This window comes from Caretta caretta, chromosome 1 (genome assembly GCF_965140235.1).
Source record: "Caretta caretta isolate rCarCar2 chromosome 1, rCarCar1.hap1, whole genome shotgun sequence".
Lineage (NCBI taxonomy): Eukaryota > Metazoa > Chordata > Testudines > Cheloniidae > Caretta > Caretta caretta.
In genome coordinates this window covers 215,355,701-215,377,996 of record NC_134206.1, presented here as the reverse complement: position 1 = coordinate 215,377,996, position 22,296 = coordinate 215,355,701, and the positions used below count along the sequence as shown (strand labels likewise).

The window sequence follows — 22,296 nt, the reverse complement described above, 5'->3', positions numbered from 1 at the left end:
TCTTTATTTTGACCGGTTAAACTTTTACCCCCAATCGGGGAGATTGCAGATCATGTATTCCTTACGCCACCAGCTCCTAAACTGAATTTCGCACCCCTTGATAATCTGTACCTTATTCCCTGATAACCAGAAACTTCTATGCTTCAACTCTGTACCGTTTTCTTTTTCTCTCAACATAATCTTAATAAAATTTTTAAATTTGAATGCAGGGGAAATGATTATATTGTTGTCCTTATTGTCTGAGCAAAGGGCAGCAGAACTGTGCTTAGTCTGCCCTGACTGAGGAGGTTACCCTCAATTGAACTGCACTTGCTAAGCAGGGGGTAAGGGGCTAAATCCTAGTGAAAAGGAGAGAGAGGGTGTCGGTAGGTATTCCTATCTGGTGGTGTGGACTCTACCTTAGAGTCTTGGATGCTATTCAACAACCCCTCCCCTGCCCCCATTTAAAGACAGAGCTGAAACAAGACTCCTGAAGGGCTGGAGAGACCAGACGCTTCTGAGCAGTAACACACCAATATAGAACACTGACTTCTGACTCTATGGGCCTGATTCCCCATGGCCTGGCACCATACATAGTCATTTCCCCCAAAACAAAGTGAGTGCAAAGTGAATGGAAAATACTGAAATAGTTTATGAGATGGGAGAACTCATCGGATTCTGACATCACAGTCAGTTGGGAGGGGAACTTGGGCAGGCATGGAAGGACAGTTGAAAATAGATGGGATTTTTATTCAGATTGTTAAAGTCTCTGGGCCTGATTCCCCACTGCAATCACTCCAGTTTTATACCAGTTTCACTCCCCTGACATCACCCAATGTCACAGCCCGGTCTTTGTACAATTGAAATTGGTTTGTATTAAAAAGCAATACCAGGCACATTTCACAGGCAGTGACAGGAAAGAGTGTGATCAGATACAGAAGTTTTCTCCACTTCCTGCAGTGACATTCACATTGTGGCCAAAGCATTAAAGTTTGCTAAAACCACAGTGATGTTTGCTGACTGCTCATGCCAAATTATGTCAGCAAAGAGCTACCCAGCAAAGACATTTTTCTCATAATCTCTCATGAATGTGGGCAAGAAGGCTGAAGTGTAAATGTTATAAATGGAAGAAAGACTCTTGCAGGGAGACTGGAGGGAGGGACTAACTGAGAAGAGGATGGTGAGTAAGGGTGAATGTTACTGGGTGCAGAAACTGAAGGGGGGCAGTAATGCAGGCAGGAAAGAAAAAGGCAAGGAAAGCAGTAAAGACCTGACCAAAGCCCATTGAAGCCAACAGAACTCTTCCACTGACTTCAGTGCACTTTGAAAGAACACTAACAAGAAGGATTGGTATGTTCACATCGTGAGGGTGTTTATACTGAAGCTGACCACCTGTGATGATCTAGTTGATTGTCCTTGTAGATGAAACAGCCAAGAGTTTCTCTGCCACTGAGGCAAAAATTACCAATGAAACCTTGTAAAAGTGCCATTCCGGTATGCTATATGTTCGGGGCAAATGTAAAATTTGTGCCAGGATCATTCAAACACTGTCTGAAACAGGTAAAGCCATCTTCATTGTCAAGCAGTTGAAAAGTCTGAATGTTGATATCTGCATTTTATCTGAAGTGTGATGGCCAGGGAAAAGAATGTTGAGCACTATACATTTTTGTTGTCAGGCTGCCCCAATAGGTTTCTCCAGCAAGGGGTGGCTATTGTACTTTCCCACAATGACCGATGGGCACTGCAGGTTGGTAGGTGATTAGTGAGTGACTTAGCAGCATCTGACTCCTTACCAGCTCTGGACATTTTACCCCCATCACAGTATATGGTACAAGGCCAATGATGTGGCTGGAGATGATTTTTACCAGCAACTGCATTTATTCCTCAATGAAACTCCAAGAAGATATGTCATCATGAGAGATGTTATCATGATCCTGAGTAACTTTAATGTTCAGGAAGGAAAAGATAATGACACCTGGGTGAGTACTCTCAGGAAGTTTGGTATTGGGCAGAAGAACAGGGACAGACAGTGATTGCTGGAATTTGCAGCTGCCAATGACAGGGTGACCATTGACTTGCTCTTCTGTCATCCAAGGTTTCACAAACTGACCTGGTACAGCCCAGATGGTTTCACTGTGACTGTTACTGATCATGTCCTCATTAACAATCATTGGTGGTCAATGGTCACTGATGTACGCCTTCACAGAGGTGCTCCACTTGACACTGACCATCAACTTCTACTGACAAAACTGCTTTTACACCTTTGAATGCAGACAGTGAATGGGCCAAAATTAGTGCAATTCAACCAAAAGCTCGTGTCATAAATATAAAGGAAAGGGTAAACCCCTTTAAAATCCCTCCTGGCCAGAGGAAAAATCCTCTCACCTGTAAAGGGTTAAGAAGCTAAAGGTAACCTCGCTGGCACCTTACCAAAATGACCAATGAGGAGACAAGATACTTTCAAAAGCTGGGAGGAGGGAGAGAAACAAAGGGTCTGTGTCTGTCTGTATGCTGTTTTTGCCGGGGATAGAACAGGAATGGAGTCTTAGAACTTTAGTAAGTAATCTAGCTAGGTATGTGTTAGATTATGATTTCTTTAAATGGCTGAGAAAAGAACTGTGCTGAATAGAATGACTATTCCTGTCTGTGTGTCTTTTTTGTAATTTAAGATTTTGTCTAGAGGGATTCTCTATGTTTTGAATCTAATTACCCTGTAAGGTATCTACCATCCTGATTTTACAGAGGTGATTCCTTTACTTCTATTAAAAGTCTTCTTGCAAGAAAACTGAATGCTTTTACATTGTTCTCAGATCCAAGGGTTTGGGTCTGTGGTCACCTATGCAAATTGGTGAGGATTTTTACCAAACCTTCTCCAGGAAGTGGGGTGCAAGGGTTGGGAGGATTTTGGGGGGAAAGACGTGTCCAAACTACGTTTTCCCAGTAAACCCAGTTAAAGTTTGGTGGTGGCAGATGAAATTCCAAGGGCAAAGGGTAAATTAATTTGTACCTTGGGGAAGTTTTAACCTAAGCTGGTAAAAGTAAGCTTAGGAGGTTTTCATGCAGGTCCCCACATCTGTACCCTAGAGTTCAGAGTGGGGAAGGCAGCTCGTATTACATCCAAGCTCGTATTACATCCAAGCTATCAGATAGCTTTCTGTTCTGACCTGTGTAAGGCCACTGAAACATTACAGACTGAAGTCTCACTTCCTCTGCCCGCAGTGCTGACTGCTGCCAGCTTGGTGCTGTGGCCTCAGCCCTTCAAATATCAACCATGGATCAGTGAAGAGATGTTTACAGCAGTTGGAACTAAGAAAAAAAATGAGGTGGCAATTCTGCGAGACGTTTGTCGAAAGCAAAGGGCTGAATGAATTTGACTAAGTTGCTGAAGACAGGTTAGAGTATTATTGTACCATGACTGCATAGGCTTTTCCAGACAATCTGACACACCAGTATCATTCCTGATGATTGGAAGAAGGGAATTATTCTGACTCTGTTCAAAAAAGGCTACAAGGCTGAATGTAGCAACTATAGAGGTATTATGCTGTTGTCAGTCCCAGGGAAGTCTTTGCTTCTGTGTAAAGATGCTCTAAGCCAACAGGAGAGAGCTCTCTCATTGGTTTAATAACTCTGCCTCCCTGAGAGGCAATAGCTATGTCAGCAAGAGAGCTACCCCCATAGTGCAGTCTACATGGGGGGTTAAGGTCAGTATAACTATATTTTTCACCCCCCCGAGCTACGTAGTTATACCACAGTAAGTGTGCAGTGTCCACTTGGCCTACAGCAGTGCAGATATGCTGCTGAACTGCTGCAGCATTTCAAGTGTAGACAAGTCCTTAGAAACACACAGTCGACAGTAACTTAGCTTCATGCTAAGGTAAGCACAGTTCAAGTTTTGGCCATCATTTTTCAATGGAATTCTGGAGAGGGTGAAAACATGGGAATAAAGTTGACTCCATTGTGAAGTTGGCATTTAAATTAAGTAACAGGGCCACTGATAGTGTCTGTCCCCCTTTTATATATACATGCATTCACACACACAACCTACCTCACCCCAAATCAAAACTAACCAGCAAGTACCACTTCCTCAACTCTGCTTCGGGAGATTTGATTTTTTCTCTAGGTTTGATCAGCCAGATGTGCCAACATCCCCCACACCTGCCAGCCACAGCTGAAATAGCTTACATACCACTCCCATCCCTTTGCTCTGTTGGTTAGTCCAAGCCAGTAATACCCATTTGTAAGAGCTGATCATCATCATCTTCAAGACTAAGCTTGATAAGTTTATGGAGGTGATGGTATGATTGGATAGCCTAATTTTGGGAATTAAATGATCTTTGACTATTAGCAGTAAATATGCCCAATGGCCTGTGATGGGATGTTAGATGGGGTGGGATCTGCGTTACTACAGAGAATTCTTTCCTGGTTGTCTGGCTGGTGAGTCTTGCCCATATGCTCAGGTTTAGCTGATGGCCATATCTGGGGTCGGGAAGGAATTTTCCTCTAGGGCAGATTGGCAGAGGCCCTGGAGGTTTTTTGCCTTCCTCTGTAGCATGGGGCACGGGTCACTTGCTGGAGGATCCTCTGCACCTTGCAGTCTTTAAACCATGATTTGAGGACTTCAATAGCTTAGACATAGGTTAGGGTTTTATTACAGGAGTGGGTGGGTGAGATTCTGTGGCCTGTGTTGTGCAGGTCAGACATGATCATGATGGTCCCTTCTGACCTTAAAGTCTATGATTCTATGATTCTATGTTCCTATTACGTTTTTGGCGTTTAGGGCAGTGACGAAGCTCCTCCACTCCTGTCTGTTGCTGGCAGGTCTTTCAATGGTTCCCCAGCTGTGTCCCAGGTTTTTCAGCTTGGCTTCCACAGCTCTTCACCCTGTTGTTTTTGGGTGGCCTCATTTTCACTTGTCTTCAGGTGTCCATTTTATTGCTACTCTGGTGATGGAATCAGTTTCTATCCGAAGCACATGACCGATCCATTTCCAACGCCTCCTGGCAATGATGGTGCTCAGATCCTCTTGGCTGCACTGTGTCAGTAGATCTTGGTTTGAAATTGTTCTGGGCCAAAAGATAAGGAGGAATTTTCTGAGGCAGGTTGTATGGAATGAAGACAGTTTGGACATGTCATACTTTCTCATTCCCCAGCATTCTGCACTATAAAGTAGTGTTGAAAGTACGCAGCTCTGATAAATCTTGAGTTTGGGTTTGGTGTTGTATTTTGATGATTTCCAGCCTGTATTTAAGCTCCTGAAGGTGTTCCTGGCTTTATTGATTTTGTTCTGGATGTCCTGGCTTGTTCCACCATCCTGGTTATGGTGCTGCCCAAGTATGTGAATGTTTCTACATTAGTGAGAACATAATCCTCTATCTGTACTGGTGATGGTGAGGCAATATTAAAAGTCATGATATCTGCCTTATTGCTGTTGATTTTCAGTTCAATTTGCTGGCTGAATGTATTGAGTTGAGTTGTTTTTTCTTGTATATGGTGTTGGGTATGTGATAGGAGAGCGATCATCTGCAAAGTCCAGGTTTTCAAGAGATGCGAAGAGTGTCCATTTAATGCCTCTTGGCATGTCTTCTGCAATATGCCGCATTACCTAGTCGATGGCAATGATGAAGAGGATTGTAGACATGACACACCCCTGTCGTACTCCTGTTTTGACTTCAAAACTGAGCACACTGTGATCAACACTGCATGTAAAGTTGAAATAAAGCTTTTAATGGTGTTGGTTATATGGAAAGGGATTCCATATGCCTGCAGAATGCGCCATAGGCTGGTCCTGTGAATGCTATCAAAAGCCTTCTCCAGCATCCACAGGAAGACTAAGCTCTTTCACAGTCCATTGTCTCTGCTAATGGCCCATTAGCCCTGTCTGGCTTTTCCATTGTTGTACCTGAAGCGCTGGTGGGGGGTGACACCCAAAGTAACACATTTTAAATACAGATACATAATTAATATTCCTAACTTCAGATACAGAAATGATACAGGCATACAAATTGGATAATCACATTCAGTAAATCATAATCTTTCCAATAATACCTTACAAGATCCATATTGCATAAAGTACATCTCAGTTATGTCCTATTCATATCATAAGCATATTTTCATAAAGAATATGGAGTGAAATGTCACACTAGCGTTCTGCGTGTACTTTGCACTGGTGTAAGTGACCCACACAAGGTGCAGGGCAACATTATAGTCGGTCCCATGTTTCTAGTCTTCCTGGTTTTGAAGACTTGAGAAAGTGAACCAGGTATAATGAAGGTTCTCTCCTCAACAATGAGGGATGGATGGAAACAATTACTTTTTAAAACAAATGCTTTTATTCTGGAGCATCCCTGGGGTGACAAATATGTTTGCTAAAAATATTTCTCATTGGATCATGGCAAAATTAGAATGATTATAACTAACACTGTTAATCAAAAAGTAAGCTTTAAAAGTAGCCTGTTAAGTTTTGGAACACTCTAAAGGGCCCAGTTCTCAGATTTGGCCCAAAGCTTCTTGTTTTGTTTTGAGGCAATATATTTTGAGGAGAGTCTCTCCTCTTCAATCTTAAAGCATTTATCTCTCCGACCCAACATGATTTACACCAAGATGATTATAGCCAAGACGACTGTAACCATAGCCACACAGGCTAGACCTTTTCAGATCCAGATGTTTGAACATAGATCTGATTCCAAGAAGTGTTACATAGCTGTGCATACACATTACATGAAAAATAAAGGTACATTGATATTTCTGCTTCTAAGCTAAAGACCTTTATGGAAAAATACAAACTAATACTGAGAGGGACAGTTTGAAAGCAAGCTGGTTTTGTGGTGTTAAGGGATGTATTTACCCTACATCTCCCTCCCCCACCACCACACTTGCTGCAATAGCTCTACAGAAGGGTCAGTCTTTCCAAAGGAAGGAAGCTATCATACATCTTTTGTATGTGGCTTCATAGATTCTAGCTAGTCTTGTTTAATTTTTAATTTCACACATTTGCAAGTTATTAAAGGAGTATACAGCTCCCAAACAAAGAACCCCACAAAGCCAAAATGTTAAGATATAAGGTTTCTGCTGTGTTGCCTTTTATAAAAACAAAGTTAAACCTGTAATTAATTAGCTGTCCTGTATGCATGATATTTGGAGCTCCCTTCTGAATTCCTCAGATCAAAACCTGTCTGCCTGACATTTCTCACTCACAATCTCTGGCCACAAGGAGTTACTGGTTTTTTGCATGTGTACACATTTTCATAGGAATCAAGATGTTTCAGAGCTTTGAGGTGAATCCTAAGTCCCAGTGAAGTGAATTTCCATTGACTTCAGTGGGGCCAGGATTTCACCCATGGAATTTACAATACTAATGTTTCTCACATTCTTAAGGGATTTTGTTGTTTGTTTGTTTGGTTTTTTTTTTTTTTTGGTTTGTTTGTTGGTTTTTTAGTTTTTGAAATATTTTTTAAATGGTGTGGGCTAGAATCTCTAGAGTTGCTTAACACAGCTGTCCTCCACAAGACCTAGTGCTCTGGAGTATTTAAGGGGAGATTTGATATTTAATTTTGGAGTTAAGGTTTTTAGTCTGAACTCCTTTGTGGAATTTCTAAGATCTTACCATTTTTTTAACCACCTGCTACTGTTTGCTCCAACTGGAACAGCGGTTTAGGGGGTCAGAGGTGGGAGAGAGAGAATTCAGAACCCTTACCAGAGTCTCATTTATGTCTCTGACAAGTTCCTCTATATCTTTCAGGGTTATCAATATTATCCAGATAACAGGTGGTAAAGTTAGACCCTCAATTCAGCAAAGCACTTACGTACATTCTTAAATTCATCTCTGTCCAGATAGCACAGTGAAGTCAAGGGGAATCTTTCCATTGCTTACAATGAAATTTAAGACTGTGTTTAAAGTTAAGTTTAAACAGGTAAGTGCTTTACTAAATTGGAGCCTAAATTACAAAACTCCCATGGCCTTCATTGTTGCAGTATCTTGATTTCAATGGTGGTTGGGTGTCTAACCTGTTTAGGTACTTCGGAAAATTCCATAAGGTGCTATCTGCATCTTTAGGGCTTAAACACATTTGAAAATCTGGCCTTTCACTTTTCTCCTTTCTTCTCTTAGGGCCTGATCCAAAGCCCACTGAAGTAAATGAATTGGAAAGACTCCCATTGACTTCTCTGGGCTTTTATCAGGATCCCTATTCCTTGCTGCTTCACTTTCTCTTGCCTTATGGTTTTAGAGCCCGTCCACATCTTTACTACATATAAAGCAAACAGATACCCTACAAGGAAGAAAGAAAAAGAAGAGAGAGAAGCTAGAAAGTCTCCCTTAAAGAGCACAGTGTGTGCGTTCTAACAAGCTGTATGTAGCAACTCTACCTCTCAAAATGTCTGTTTCAGCAGTTCTTAATAAAACGGTGCAGTACACAGAAAGCAAAGGACTCACAGCTACATACTCATATCACTATTGTTACTGTTCTTTGGTTATTTTTAAAACTTATGGGTAGGTTGTTAGTAAAGCTGTAGTATAACAAACATCCTGTACTGATCTGGCCTGAGAGTTTGTCTGGTTTGTCACTTTGAATTACATAAACTGGTTTGTGCTTCTAAACAAGCCAGCTGTAGGTGGCAGAAAGGAAGGCCAGACCACCACAAACACCTACAGCCCACATCATCCTAGCACATCAGTTAACGTTAATATTTTATAATTTAAATTATTCTATTTTTAGATATAGAAATTAAATGTGCACTTCAGCTAACATTTCTTCCCTCCCCACCCCCGCTTTACTGTTCCTCTCCTATGTATAAAAACTGCTATTGACTTTTTAAAAAAACATCTTTTCCTGCTGATTTTTTACATTGGAAATATTAGATCTTCAGATTCTCTCTCTGCTATGCACCATAACATACCCAATTTCATGTACGGCACGATGGGGAATAACATGAAAGGACTCCATGCTTGTAAAACTAACTCTTTATTAAGAGAACTATTTACTCAGATGCTGCAACTGCAGCTAGCATTCAAGCCATGAGTGTAACCCCAGAACTTGACCAAACTAAACCACAGACATTTGGGTGGTATTTAGCCACCATTAAATAAAAGCAGAACACCACATAGCTAGAAATAATTGTCAGGACTCTTGTCATAAATATAAAGGGAAGGGTAAACACCTTTAAAATCCCTCCTGGCCAGAGGAAAAATCGTTTCACCTGTAAAGGGTTAAGAAGCTAGGATAACCTCACTGGCACCTGACCAAAATGACCAATGAGGAGACAAGATATTTTCAAAAGCTGGAGGGAGGGAGAAACAAAGTCTCTTTCTATCTGTCTGTGTGATGCTTTTGCCGGGAACAGAACAGGAATGGAGTCTTAGAACTTAGTAAGTAATCTAGCTCAATATGCGTTAGATTCTGTTTGTTTAAATGGCTAAGAAAATAAGCTGTGCTGAATGGAATGGGTATTCCTGTTTTTGTGTCTTTTTTAACTTAAGGTTTTGCCTAGAGGGATTCTCTATGATTTTAATCTAATTGCCCTGTAAGGTATTTACCATCCTGATTTTACAGAGCTGATTCTTTTACTTTTTCTTCTATTAAAATTCTTCTTTTAAGAACCTGATTGTTTTTTTCATTGTTTTTAAGATCCAAGGGTTTGGGTCTGTGTTCACCTATGTAAATTGGTGAGGAATTTTATCAAGCCTTCCCCAGGAAAGGGGGTGTAGGGTTTGGGGAGGATTTTTGGGGGAAAGACATTTCCAAGTAGGCTCTTTCCTGGTTATATATCTGTTAGACGCTTGGTGGTGGCAGCAATAAAGTCCAAGGGAAAAAGGAAAATAGTTTGTACCTTGGGGAAGTTTTAATCTAAGCTGGTAAAAATAAGCTTAGGAGGTTTTCGTGCAGGTCTGCACATCTGTACCCTAGAGTTCAGAGTGGGGAAGGAACCTTGACATGGTGGCAGAGCGGTGGGATTAACTTGAAATCATTTTGAGATCAATTTGAGATTTTTTGAACCAGAAGCACAGATTTTAAAAGGAAATATTTTTTTTCCTTTGGGCTGCTGGAAAGCAGCTTTTAAGCTAAAAGCAGTTAGAGGTTTTTTTTTCTCTGCTTTGGGGCCAGAGCAGAGACAAAAGGGAATTGTCTTTTGTGAGCTAGAGTTTTCTCGACCTAAAGGTAGGGTAGTTAACCTCCTGCAGGGAAATTCATAAGTCTTCACAGACCTGAAGAAGTTTTTTTTTTTCCTAAGAGCAACTAGAGGGGTTTTCTGTCTATTTACCTGGAGACAAAGGTGTTAGGGTTTTTTTTAAAGGATTTTTCTGTAGTCTGACAATCACTATCAGAGAACATAGGTATCCAGACAGCACAGCAAAATTTTACAAGCCAAGGTTTTTTTTTTGTTTTGTTTTGTTTTCTTTCTAACTCTCAGGTGTAAAGTCAGTTAAAAACAGTGAGGTTAAGATGACAGACTGCACTGTTCAACAGAAGCTGGAATTAGCCAGATTTGAGGCTGAGGAAAGACAAAAGGAACATGAAAGATGGGTAGAACTCAGACAGATGGAGATGGAGAAGGAAAAAGAGAGGAAGCATGCACTGGAGATGGAGAAGGCAAAGGCTCAGCAGAATAGGAGGTTTTCATGTGGGTCCCCACATCTGTACCCTAGAGTTCAGAGTGGGGAAGGAACCTTGACAACTCTCATAGGCCAGGCCAAATTGCTGCAGTTGCAGCTTTGCTAATCAGAATGCGAGGAGGGGAAGAGAGTTAACAGACGAAAAGAATGGAATAGAGTAAGTGGACAGCAACCTTGAATTTGGTGTCCCTGACATATAAGTTTATTATGGCTAGAAATACTAGGAATGTATTGTTGATAAGAGATAATGAGTAATTGGTTAAAGCTAGGAGAATTGGTGACCCAGTACAGGTTACTATGGTAATTCCCTAGGGGTTGCTCTGAGTTATGAGTTTGTGTTAGCCATAAAAGATTAAGTAAAAGTAAACACCTTGGAGCAATCTGAGGGAACTTTTCTTTGGGCAAGGAGCTGACACCTTTACTCCCTGTCAGATGGATGGAAGGAGGGCCTCCAGAAGCCTGGCTGTGTATCATTTAAAACCATCTCAGACTTTGGGTAACTATAATGTTTGGGGGGGCTCTGAACATATTGCTACAGTGCTTGAGATCTAATAAAAAGATCAGGGAGAGCACTCAGGGAGAGATGTTCATATTGTGTGCATTAAACATTGACTTTTCAACCTGAAATACCCACACACATTGGCAGAAGAGTAGGGGGGAGTTAAAAGTCAAAAGACTAAAAACATGATTAGATTTTTTTAAAAATCTCATGACTTGGGGGCCAAATCTCATGACTTTTGCTCTTTTGAGTCTGGCAGCACTGGAATTGCTGTGGACCTGGAACTGCATCTTTCAGTTCAGTTGGTTCACTCAGCACCAGGAGGAGGAGTAGGAGGATGGATTCCTTTGAGGGGCTGGGCTGGTGTTTGGCTGCTTTGAGGATTTCAGAATGTCAGGCTGAGCAGCAGGGATGGGGATAGAAATGGAGAAGAGTTTTTGGGGATATTTTACCAGTAGTTTTTCTAGGGTGAGCGCTGCACATTCTCAGTCTGGACAGATGCCTTGTGGTGCTGCAGGATCACTGGAGCCTTCTGCATGTAGTTCCCAGTTGGATCTGATATGTTGGACATGACCATCCAGAAGTCGTAGTTTAGGTATGTCATCTCCTGTGCACCAGCCTTCCTGGCCTTAGCAGCTGCCTTGGTGAAGAACATTCTCCTTCCCAGTGCCCTGTTCGTAGATCTTTTTCCATGAAAGGCCAAGAAAGAAAGGAAGAACCACTTACAGGGCCTTCTTTTGAAAGATGCTTTAGCAGCGGAATTCTCCAATTCTGAGGAACTCCATGCAGGGCCACAAAATCCCATCCTCTGCTGAAAGGCCCTCTTCAGAAGTCAAGATAAAAATTCCAGAGCCTCAGTGACACCAGCCTCTGGATCTGGAACAAGAAAATGGACTGCGGAAAATTCTTCACCTGTGTCAGTGCCATAAGGATAAAAGACTCTCTTGGTGTTGAAGAAGGGTTCTTCAGTGCAAGGAATGAGCCTACTTCCCTCTCTGGTTTGGAGCTAGCAAAAGTACCATATGGATCCATGTCTTCATTGCTGAAAGTGCTTCCAGAATGGAGGGAACCACTCGTTTTCCTTCATTCTGCAAAACTAGAGATTGCAATGGATATGATGGGACAGCTGTGATCCTAACAGCATCCCAATGCAAGAGGACAAGGGGCTCATTGGTATCTTGTTGTGAGAATCAGCTGGCTTGACCAGTATATTCAACTCACTAATGTCATACCCTGTATCTAAAAGGTGTCATGCAAGATATCAACTGAAAGTTAATATCATACTGATCATTAATATTATTGTGTGGTGTATGTATGGAGGACAAAAATCAAAATTACAAGCATATTGGAAATTATGTTATCAAAGTGTGCCTGTCAGGCAAAACTAAAGTTACCCCACCCTAAACAAAGGAATGTTCTGTCACCTGGAAGGCATCTCCAACGTACATGATAAGACAATGGCAGTGCAAATTACATAGAAGGTAAACAGGACCATCAAGACAGCAGGGGGAGGAGGTTGCAGGAAACAGATCAATTTGCATGTTATCAAACACCACCAATGGAAGAAGCCAGCATGAAATTTCCTTCACAATTTTCCTTCCATGACCCCTTCCTCACAGCTTGGATGAACTTTACTTTGGGGTGTAATCTTCTGAAGAATTGATTTCAAAGGTTCATGGGCAGGGCCTCAGAGCGAAGCCAGGGTGGAGCACCCCTAGGGAAAAATAAAAGTCAACACCTATGCTTCCCGGTGTCTTCCCTCTGCCTCCTAGATCTCTGACACCTTCCCTCAATATCCTGGATCTCCCTGGCACCATCCCTCAGTCTCCCCAGCATGGTCCCATGGTGTTCTCAGTCTCCCCAGCATGATTCTATAGCATCGTCCATCTTATTGGCGCAATCCCATGGTGTCCTTGGTTTCCCTGGCACCTTCTCTGGGCATCCTCAGTGACCCCAGCACCTTCCTGGGTGTCCTCAGTGTTACCGGCATCATCCTTCAGCATCCTCAGACTCCCCGGTGCCTTTCCTCAATCACCCTGGCATGATCGCTCAGCCTCTAGTGCCAGGGGAACCGAGAAGAAAGGGCAGAGTGGGGAGTTGAGCATCCCCAGGGCCAGGAAGAAGCCAGTGCCTGTGCCTACATTAGCTGCTATAACTAGAAAAATGATCCTTACTAGGGATAAAGATCCTCTGGCCTGTGTAACACTCTCATAGCCTCCTAGACTTTAAAGCCAGAAGGAACCGTCATGATCATCTAGTCTGACTCTTGCACATTGCAGGCCACAGAACTTCACCCACCCACTCCAGTTCTTTGTTTCCATGTACAAGCCCCAAGGCTGCAGCATGTGCAAGAGCTGAGTGCCCAAGGGTCTCAGGAGCTGATGGGTCAGTATCTCACTGCGTTTCTTTTCTAGCCCTGCAATAGACCTCAACCAAAATAGGAAGAGTCACCTGCAGCCAAAGACATCTTGTTATTTATTATATTTTATGTTATTCCATTAGTTGAGTTATTTACTACTCATTACTGTGGGTATTACCATTAGGATAAAACCTATAAAGTATTATGATAATTAGCCTTATAGAGCAGTTACAATGTATATTGCACTAGCTTTATCTATAAACTGTATTATTAATAGCTTTAAATTTCAATTATATTATCGTTATTATTAAATAAGTATTTATTATTATTTATCATTGTATTATACTTATAATTATCTTTGTATTATACTTATTCTAATTCATTATTGCTTAGTATTAGTAACTGTGTATTATAATTACTATTTTTATCATTAGGGTTGGAGCTAGGGCAATGGGTTCTATTATTTCTAATTCTCTTTTGGTCTTTCCCAAGCATTGGAGAATGTGGATTCTGCTCAGCCCAAAGGGGAAAAGGAAGAGCCTCCTTGGATGGGCCCTCACCAAAGACATCTATTTATGTGTCTGGGCTGAGAGGAGAATGTATGTGTCTGGTTTGAGAGGAGAAAGTGTGCAGGGCTGGGAGGAGAGTGAATGTCCAGCAATGAAACAGTGAACCTTTGGCATGGCATTGCTGCTCATATCTCACACCACACCTACCACCCTCCCACTCTGCCTACCAACTATACAAGGGGGGGGAAGTCCTTCACAACACAAAGCTGGTCTTGACAGATCAGTAATGATAGTAAAGAAATCATGCACTTTTCTATCTGGATAATTTCTCACATAATCCACAGCAATATTTTCCCCAGCCTGCTCATTATTTTATTTTCATCAATAGGATGGTTAATTAAAATGTATCTTAATAAATTACTTTTAACTGGGATAGCGGTGGGAAGAGAGGCATATCACTACATCTGTACACTTATATTTTGGAGTATTTGTCTTTAGATTTGTTTTCCCTGTCATTTTAATACCAAATGTTAGCCAGCAGGTGTCTCTATTTCACCACTGTGACTGGAATCCCAGGGGAGCCGGCTGAGGTCACTCAATTAGGGTGAACTGCAAAGAATGGAGCAGGCAATCCCCAAAGCTGGTGGATATTCCAATACTTAGATTTACCAAGCCAGCACAATACAGCTTCTGTTATACCTCACTGGTTACACAGAAGTCAACAACACAGTTCCCTTAAAGTAACCCAGCCTCAGGCCTCCACCTAGACACCCAAGTCAGGTATGATGAGGATTAATAAAAATCTTATTCATCATATAAAAGAAAAAGTTCTACCAATCCCAAAGGATCAGACACATTACCTCCCAGGTTAATGAATATTCCATGTCTTACCCCAAATACATGGTTACAGACAATTCTCATTAACTAAACTGAAATTTATTTTAAAAGAAAAGGGAGAGAGAATTGGTGAAAAAAAAACAGAATACATACAGACATGAGTCAGTCTTGAGATTCAGATTCATAACATAGATGGAGAACTTTGTAGATGCAAAGAGTTCTTTCAGAAATAGTCCATAGGTTATAGTCCAACGTTTATATCAGGATGATCTAGTCAGAACTGGGATCTCAGTCGTGGTTGCTTAAGCTTCTCCTGCATGAAATCTCAAGCAGATCTGAGATGACAGGATCAGAACACAAGGATCCTTTATACCGAAACTTAGCTACACGAATTAACATGAGGGAAACTGCCTGTTTTTCAACCATTCTCAGATGATTGGCTATGCATTTCAAAGAGAGATTAACACAGCGGATATCCCGTGTTTACAGTTAATTTAAATGCTAAAATGGTCTTTTGATCTTTGAATTAACAGAATACAGCATAGACAGAGACTGTTTGATTACATTGTTGACCTCTACCTATATATATATATATGGTTGGAATAGAACAATCCATGTTATCTCCTGAATATTGTCAGAATGTGTGTCTCTAACGAAGCAACCAACCCCTAACTGACCTGCGCCTAGGACCCTGAGAAGCAGAGCCCCTGATGGCAAGTGCTAACCAGGCGGGAGTGGCTCCAGGCCAGAACCTCAGCCACCAACAAGTATCACAACTACCTGGCTGTGTTCAAGAAGAAGAATGCAGATTTGCTATCCCCACAAGAGACCATGACTGCCTGATAGACCTACAGCCCAGGGCAAAGGTGCCCTATAGATGGATATATTCCATGTCAGAACCAGAACTGGGAGCACTGCATGGGTATATGCAGGAAAACCTTGCCAAGGGCTTGCTTAGATTTGGTGACCTACCTCTCCAGCAGGGGGATCCGTCCTCTTTTTGAAGAAGAAACACAGGTCACTACGACTCTGAGTAGACTATTGTGCATTGAACCAAGTGACCATATGTAACTGATACCCCTTGCTCCTCATTCCAGAATTGCTGGAACGCCTGAGGATGGCGAGGATCTTCACAAAACTAGATCTTTGAGGGCAGACAATTTAGTATGCATAAGGCCTAGGGACGAATGGAAGACTGCTTTTTGTACCCAGTATGGACAGTAATATTTGGTGATGCCGTTTGGGCTTCACCAATGCCCCTGCAATATTTAATAAATTACTTGTTATGGGATATCCCGGATCAATACATGATTATCTACCTGGACAGTATATTGATATTTTCTGAGAACCTGGAGCAGCACTACTACCATATCTGTTCCATCCTGGGGACATTATGGAAGCACGGGTTGTATGCCAAACTAGAAAAGTGAACTTTCCAGCAGGCCGCCATGGAATTTTTGGGATACATCATCTCCCCAGAGCAAATCCAGATGGATCAACAGAAGGTGGAAGCCATTCGTAACTAGACAGAACCCCAGTCCCTCTGGGAACTTAACTGGTTCCCAGGTTTCTCACATTTTTATAGAAGATTCATCACTGACTTCTCTCAAGTAATAACCCCCCACCCCGACTTCCTTTCTCCATAAAGCTATGTGATTCATTTGGTCACCTGAAGCCCAGCTCACTTTTGACCAGCTAAAGGCCACCTTCACTACAGCCTGGTGTACCCTGATCCAACTAATCTGTTTACACTGGAAGCAGATGCATCCAATGTGGCCCTAGGGGTGGTACTCTCACAGCAACTCAGGCCCCAGTTGTGCATTCTATTCTGAGAAGCTTAGCCCCGCTGAGCTAAACTGAAATATGGCACAAGGAGATATTCACTATACAAACTGCATTTGAAGAATGGTGTCACCCTTGAGGGGGCTTGGTATCCAATACAGGTATTCATCAATCATAAGAACCTCATGTACCTCCACAAGGCCCAAGCGTTGAACCAGAGGCAGCTAAGGAGGGCCTTTTTCTTTGCTTGGTTTGAGTTCACTGTTACCTACCGCCCGGGAAGGCGAAATGGAAAAGCTGGTGCTCTGTTGCAGAAGGGGAAATACTACCTGGAAAGCAAATAATGGACTTTTGAGCCCCCGCTACCTCCTCAAGCCTGGTAACTTTGCCAATGCCACAATCCAGTGAGACCTGCTCTCCCTTATCTGATCGATCTTGAAGGAAGACTTGCTTGCTCAAATGACTCAGCCCCTTGCCATTGGGGGCTAAGATGTACCATTCTATTTGGGATGGGGTAACATACTTCAATGAGCACATATATGTGCCCGCAAGGCGTCTCCAACAGGAGGTGCTGCGGCTGTGCCATGATGCTCCATTGGTGGATCACATTGGCCACTGGAAGACCTCACATCTGGTTCTGATTTTTTCTGGTAGCCCCACATGTGGGCTAAGGTCCAAGCATATGTGGACTCCTGCAAGTGGTGTGCACGTACCAAGACACCCCAAAACAGTTATGCACCCATTTTATAATAGCTCCATCTAGGTTCTATTTCCCTACTTTGTTTATGAGAAGATCTAATATGGGTAGGTATTCCAAGCATCCATACTCTGTTGATGAAATCACAGATGAGATGGGCAGGTCATGTCACCAGAATGTCAGATGAGCAACTGCCACAGAAGATATTTTATGGTGAGCTAAAGGAGGGCACCACAGTATCCCTGGCACCCCTTGGCACCATAGTACCCCTGGAGACTCCAGCTAGGCCTTGCTCCACCATCAGTCTAGACTTTAATGTGGAGCTCCCACCATCTGATGGCCACGCCATAGTCTTCACAGATGTGGACTGCCTGACAAAAAATGGCCCACTTCATCCCCTGCAACCAGCTGACCACTGCTGAGATTACTGCCCAATTCCTACTGCACAATGTGGGCCAGCTCCATGAACTCCTAGACCACATAGTTTTCAACTGAGGCCCACAAATCACCTCTCACTTCTTGTGTGAAGTGCTCAGGCTACTGGATGTCCAGATATCCAGCTCCATTGCATACCACCCCCAAACAGATGAACGAATAGTGCGTAGCATAGTCCACAGTGAAAATATCAAGGTCAAGGCAGGCTGCAAAAGGAAAGCTGCAAAACTGGAGGTTAACACTGAAGTTAGATTCACCAACCAGTGAGATACTGTGCTCCTGATCCCCCGCACTGGTTATTAAGAAGCTGAAAAAAGAAATCCCAGAGCCCTCTTTATTGCATTCCAGTTCTCTGGCTCCCAGCCAGCAAATAGGTCCAGTAAAGTGAGGAGTTATTTAAAAACTCTGCTCACTATACAAAATGTTCTTCTGACTCCAAAGGGCTAGTCACATTACCAGATCAATAGCAGTTTGGATCTTACCCAAAATATCACGCTGCCAGACAATCCTTTAGTATCTAAAACTAATGGTTTATTATAAAAGACTAAAAAGAGAGTTGTTAAATGGTCAAAGCAATCCGACACATACATAAGACTTCAGAGTCCATATATCAGGTTCTTAGCAGCATTTTTGAGTTTTCTGGCTTGTGGAGTCCCCCTGTAACACATCCAAAGCTTGGATGGGTCTGCCACTCCTTTGTTCAATGTTTCAGTTTGTAGAAAAGTTGGTCCAGAGGTAAAAAGCAGGATTGAAGATAAAATGCAACTTTTTTTTTATATTCTCTCCCATGTGGCTTGTACATCCTCTGTCCCAAACACAAGCTCACAGCATATGAGAGTCCCCTGTCCATCACCATATCCCTACATGTCCTGCTGACTCTTAGGGAAGCCCCGGCTTCTTTCAGTGGGTTCATTATATAGCTGATTGCCCTTGATGGGTCATCGAACTGGCTAGATCAGGGGTTCTCAAACTTTCTCACCCCCGCCCCCTGCACACACAAACTGATTATCATGCACATTGTAGGGAGAGTGGTCGCTTTGGATGAGCTATTACCAGCAGGAGAGTGAGTTTGTGTGTGTATGGGGGGGCGTGAGAAAACCTGTATTTGTGCTGGAAATGGCCCACCTTGATTATCATGCACATTGTAGGGAGAGTGGTCGCTTTGGATGAGCTATTACCAGCAGGAGAGTGAGTTTGTGTGTGTGGTTTTTGGAGGGGGGTGGGGGGGTGAGAAAACCTGGAATTGTGCTGGAAATGGCCCACCTTGATTATCATACACATTTTAAAGAGAGTGGTCACTTTGGATGGGCTATTACCAGCAGGAAAGTGAGTTTGTGTGTGTGTGGGGGGGGGGGGAGGGCAGAGGGTGAGAAAACCTGGATTTGTGCTGGAAATGGCCCAACTTGATCACTTTAGATAAGTTATTACCAGCAGGAGAGTGGGGTGGGAGGAGGTATTGTTTCATGGTCTCTGTGTATATAATGTCTTCTGCAGTTTCCACAGTATGCATCCAATGAAGTGAGCTGTAGCTCACGAAAGCTCATGCTCAAATAAATTGGTTAGTCTCTAAGATGCCACAAGTACTCCTTTTCTTTTTGCGAATACAGACTAACATGGCTGTTACTCTGAAACCTCTCAACATTGACTCCATCTTAATGTGTTTTTGGTCTGGATTATAATAACTTGATCAAGGAACATGTGTGCAGTAGCCAGGCCCCTGATCCAGTTATAGTTGTAGTACATATGGGGCCAAAATGTACAATTTAAATTCGTACGGGGGTGTCTGGGCTAAATATCCCATCAGGGTAGTTGCAGTTGGTGACACTGGGAATATGACTGAAGATTTGGGCAAGAAATACTGCACAGAGGTGAGCAGCATTACAGCTGGGGAATCAGTGGGGGAGGTTTAGATTGGATATTAGGAAAAACTTTTTCACTAAGAGGGTGGTGAAACACTGGAATGCGTTACCTAGGGAGGTGGTAGAATCTCCTTCCTTAGAGGTTTTTAAGGTCAGGCTTGACAAAGCCCTGGCTGGGATGATTTAACTGGGAATTGGTCCTGCTTTGAGCAGGGGGTTGGACTAGATGACCTTCTGGGGTCCCTTCCAACCCTGATATTCTATGATTCTATGATCACAGAAAAAGGGAAATCCTAGAGACCTATGGGGTTCTGAACACCATTCCCTGAAAAGGAAAGAGTTAATATCGCAACTTCTGGTGGGCCTAACACTACTCTTCTTGATTTTATGAGCTCTTAGGGTCATGGATCTAGATTGCTGGCTGAAGATCACATCTCTCTCAGAATTGTAGGCTCTAATATCTGTCAACTTCTCAAAAAGGTAATTAAATATATTTTCTGATTGAACCCCCTTTAAATAGCATGTGATGCAAGAAACTGTAATATGTCCCAGTGGGGAGAAAAAGAATCTGTCTTGACCAGGGGAAGGAGTGCACTGAAATATGGGGAGCAAAAAACTGTGCTATCTGCAGCACCCGAAGAGTTTGGGATACAATAACAGGCAGGAATATTATATGGGAAGGAGAAATCTGGAACTTAAAGGGGACCCACAACAGAAAACAAAATTGAGCTTTTGCCATTTTGTTATTCCTTTAGGAGGGATAAAGAGGGCTGAGAGGGTTTCTTTTTTTAAATCTGCTTCTGTATTTTTTACCTCAGAAATGAGAAGACTTGTCTTTCCTGCTGTTGCTGGAAGACTCCTTAACAAGACCAGAAAACTGGAGATGGAGATTTCTCAGCCCTCAATTGAAGGGGGAAAGGCAGAGAGAGGTGTTGAATGTTTAATAAAGAGATATTTCAACCCAACTGATTTTCAAGAATTTGAATTAAATAGTTAACTAACAAAAAACAAAGTGTTTTAAACAACCTGGATCAAGTGACAGGAGACTCAGGCCACCTGTCTGTATTCACAGTCATATCTGCTTACATCAAGAACAAATTTTTTTTTCACTCCTTTTCACTCCTAGTGGCACTGCAGAGACTGATAGCAATGGGCGCATGAGATGATCCTATTCCACATTGTGCATCAGAAGCAGAATTGTTACATTCCAAATGCAGGGATAAACTCTTCTCTTACACCTCTGCAACCACATTAAAAACAAAGGGCCTGATTCTCCACTCCCTGGCAACCCGTGCACGCAATTTACACCTGTGGCCAGCTCTATGGCTTGAACTTTCTCCCACACTTAAGTAAGGGCAGCTGTACAGTTAAAACGCTGCATTGGCACAGCTGCACCGAAGCATCTGTCCTGCAGCAGCCCTGTAATGAAGATGCTCTAGGCTGATGGGAGAGAGCTCTCCCATCGGTGTAGTTAATCCACCTCCCCAAGAGGCAGTAGCTCTGTCGACGGGAGAAGCCCTCCGAGCAACACAGTAATACCAATGTCTCTAGTGTAGACCAGACCTAAATCTGGAGTAGCTCCATTGAAATCAATGAAGTTCCATCAGTGTAAGTGGGAGAAGAATCAGGCCCAGTTGTTCTAATCTGGTAGTTTTACATCCACTTTTCACCGGAATAACACAAGGTGCAAAGCAGGAGAGAATCAGGGCTTGTCTACACTGGCAAGTTTCTGTGGAGTAAAGCAGCTTTTTGCGCTCAAGCTGCAGACGTGTACGCACTGCCAAGCCACTTGGTGCGCAGAAACTCCTCAGTTGCAGCGCTGTAAAAAACCCCACCTTGACGAGAGTCAGAAGGCTATTTGCGCAGAGGCTCCAGCGCCCTATTGCCAGTGTGAACACTTAATTGCTTTCTGCACTGTAACTGGCCTCCGGAGCTGTCCCATAATGCCTCAAGTGACTGCTCTGTCATTGTTTTGAACTCAGCAGCTTTGGAGACATGCGCCCCTCCCCTTTCAAAGCACCATTTCTGACAGCCGTTGCATGCTGTGCTGATCTGCTCCGGGACAAAAAGCAAACCACTAATGTAGAATGCTCATGCCGGTGAACACACAGGCCGGTCTCTGTGTGTGCATGTGTGTGAGAGAGAGATTGCTGTGCAGAGAACCCAGGGAGGGAGGCGGGGGCTGATGTTGGGGTTTCCCCCTCCCACTGCCTAAGGACTGGTTGCTTCCTGCTGCTGTCTGAACTTACAAGACAGCATGCTGACACACTCTCTGTCCCCAAAACACACTATCTCCCCCCTCCATACACACACACACTCCCTGTCACACACTCCCCCCCACCCACTTCATTTGAAAAGTGGCTGGCAATGTAGTCGGATGCCCATGGGAAACCTGCCTCATGTGATGCTGTACCTGCCCCATGAGGCACTGCAAACCCTTCGCAAAGCACCCTGCAGCCAGTTGCACAGTGGGATAGCTACCACAGTGCACTGCTGTCTTTGCCGTTGCAAGGGCTGCTAATGTGGATTCACTCCAGCGTCACAAGGAGCACAGCGTAGACATGCAACAGCGGTTTAATTCCAGCATTTTAATAACAGTGGTATAATTCGTGGCGCAGAAACTTGCCAGTGTAGACATACCCTGAGTCTCAGTTACACATCTGGGCAGGTCCCACAATAGGGTTGCATAAGTGTAATAGAGGGCAGAAGTTTACTTGCAGAATCTTGATTA

The 22,296-nt window shown here is 43.0% G+C and overlaps 1 long non-coding RNA gene across 1 annotated transcript; it reads left to right on the top strand.

Moving 5' to 3' along the window:
• The first annotated feature begins 1,032 nt into the window (after positions 1-1,032).
• LOC142070631 (uncharacterized) lies at positions 1,033-20,504 on the top strand. Its single transcript, XR_012666556.1, has 3 exons — positions 1,033-1,159; positions 19,965-20,045; positions 20,384-20,504. It is a non-coding gene; the product is annotated as an uncharacterized LOC142070631 (long non-coding RNA).
• The last annotated feature ends 1,792 nt before the right edge of the window (positions 20,505-22,296 follow it).